This window comes from Bison bison, unplaced genomic scaffold, assembly GCF_000754665.1.
Source record: "Bison bison bison isolate TAMUID 2011002044 unplaced genomic scaffold, Bison_UMD1.0 scf7180017864374, whole genome shotgun sequence".
Lineage (NCBI taxonomy): Eukaryota > Metazoa > Chordata > Mammalia > Artiodactyla > Bovidae > Bison > Bison bison.
The window spans coordinates 5,440,886-5,443,495 of record NW_011494946.1 but is presented as its reverse complement, the minus strand read 5'-3'; the positions used below and the strand labels follow the sequence as shown (position 1 = coordinate 5,443,495).

At 40.4% G+C, this 2,610-nt stretch overlaps 1 protein-coding gene across 1 annotated transcript in view; it reads right to left on the bottom strand.

Annotated features, from left to right (window-relative positions):
• The window catches only part of LOC105000759 (collagen alpha-4(VI) chain-like), a 123,982-nt gene that overhangs the window by 120,679 nt on the left and 693 nt on the right, over positions 1 to 2,610 (bottom strand).

Sequence of the window (2,610 nt, the reverse complement as noted above, 5' to 3'; positions counted from 1 at the left end):
AGAGGCTTTTTAGTTCCTCTTCACTTTCTGCCATAAGGGTGGTGTCATCTGCATATCTGAGGTTCTTGAGATTTCTCCCGGCAATCTTGATTCCAGCTTGTGCTTCTTTCAGCCCTGCATTTCTCATGATGTACTCTGCATAGAGGTTAAATAAGCAGGGTGACAATATACAGCCTTGACGTACTCCTTTTCCTATTTGGAACCAGTGTGTTCCATGTCCAGTTCTAACTGTTGCTTCCTGACCTGCATACAGGTTTCTCAAGAGTCTGACTTCACTCAGTATAATAATCTCCAGGTCCATCCATGTTGCTGCAAATGACAATTTCATTCCGTTTTCTGGCTAAGTAATATTTCACGGTATACACGGAGCACATCCTCTTTATGCATTCATCTGTGGATGGACATTCTGATAGTTACCATGCCTTGGCTGTTGAAAATAGTGCCACAACGACCACTGGCATGCATGTGTCTTTTCAAATGCTGTTTTTCTCTGATATGTGCCCAGGAGTGGGATTGCTGGATCATATGGTAGCTGTATTTTTAGTTTTTTTATGGATCCTGCATACTGTTCTCCACTGTAACACTGTAAATCAACTATACTTCATCTTAAAAAAATGCTGTTCCCTCCATCAGATTTATTTTTCCTCTTTTTTCTTTTTCTTTTTTTCTTCTTCTTTTCTTCTATAGTACATCCACACGGAATCGTGTTCTTTTATCCTGGTTTATAATGCAACATTCGTTTGTGTGCTTATTCAATTAATCACAATCTCCCCAACTAGACTGTGGGCTCCATGAAGGCAGATACCATACATTGTGCTTGTTGGTCCACCACTCGAGTGATAGAGGAGCCACCCAAAAAATGTTCAAAGAAGGAAATGCTTGGGAAAGAGGGAGGGAGCAGACATCACTTACAGAGATACAACTATGGAACGTGAATGAAACCAAATCAGGGAAACAGAAATTTCTGGAGCTAGAATAACCCTGTAGGATCATGCAATGCCATACTGCAGCCACCAGGTATGTGTGGCTGTTTGGCACTTGAAAAGTAGCTACTGTGACTCAGAAACGAAATTTTAAATTTTACTGAATTTTAGTTTAAATAATCACACGAGGCTAGTAGTGCAAGTATAATTAATTCAATTCATCCATCTTACAGATAAGGGAAATAACACCTAGAAACGCAAGTAACTTGTGTAAATCTGTTCAAGGAACCAGTTTAGAAACCAGGTCCCCTGACACCCAGTCCATACCCTGGACTGCCTTAAAGAAGATTAAACTTAAAGCCCATGTTACAGAAGGGCAAAACCCACAAGAGAAGTTAGGCAGAAAAGGGCTGGAGATGCTTGGTGTACTTCAGGAACAACAAATTCATCTGTCACCTCTAGAGTCTTGAGTCTTACCTCTGGGAAGTTTCCTAATCATGATCAAGTGAAGTCAGAATTATTGAAAAGGAAAATAGTAAATGAGCTTGGGGTTCTTTAAGCTTCCTTCCCTTTGACCCTCCAAACTACAATCCTCTTGAGAGGTGAGGGTTCAGTGAGAGCTCCAGGGACGGCTACCTGGTTTGTCCCCCTAAAAGGTTTTCCAGAAGAGATCAAACACAGGCCAGGAAGTGTTTCCCTGATCTTTCCAACCAGGAGAAACCTCATGGCTATAGAATATCTTTCAAGCAAAGAAGTGTTGGTTTCATCACATTGCAATTTGAGAGACTTATTACATTTTCATACATTTTTACTTTTTGACCTACTCAATCTTCATCACTTTTAAGGTCTTTGAAGCAGAGAAAATTCATTATCTCAGCCTCTGCTCACACTGAGAGGAGTCAGAGTCCAGGGGAAGTTTGAGAGCTCCACGTTTTTCCCCAAAAAATAACAGCCTGTATAATTGTTTTTGAATATTTAAAACTCAATATTGTCTCAGTGGTAGCTTCAGGGTACTCAAACAATCTTCTCTTGATGATTCATCTGGAAAAGTCCCCAAAGTTAAAATGACTGCAAAAAAAATTACAGAGGTGTCCTCAGAACTCAGGAAAACTACCAATCTTATGACAATAAAAATGATATGGACCTAACAGAAGCAGAAGATATTAAGAAGAGGTGGCAAGAATACACAGAAGAACTGTACAAAAAAAGACGTTCACGACCCAGAATTACGATGGTGTGATCACTCACCTAGAGCCAGACATCCTGGAATGTGAAGTCAAGTGGGCCTTAGGAAGCATCTCTATGAACAAAGCTAGTTGAGGTGGGAGAATTCCAGCTGAACTATTTCAAATCCTAAAAGATGATGCTGTGAAAGTGGTGCACTCAATATGCCAGCAAATTTGGAAAACTCAGCAGTGGCCACAGGACTGGAAAATGTCAGTTTTCATCCCAATCCTTAAGAAAGGCAATGCCAAAGAATGGTCAAACTACTGCACAATTGCACTTATCTCACACGCAAGTAAAGTAATGCTCAAGATTCTCCAAGCCAAGCTTCAGCAATATGTGAACCATGAACTTCCAGATGTTCAAGCTGGTTTTAGAAAAGGCAGAGGAACCAGAGGTCAAATTGCCAACATCTGCTAGATCATGGAAAAAGCAAGAGAGTTCCAGAAAAACATTTACTTCT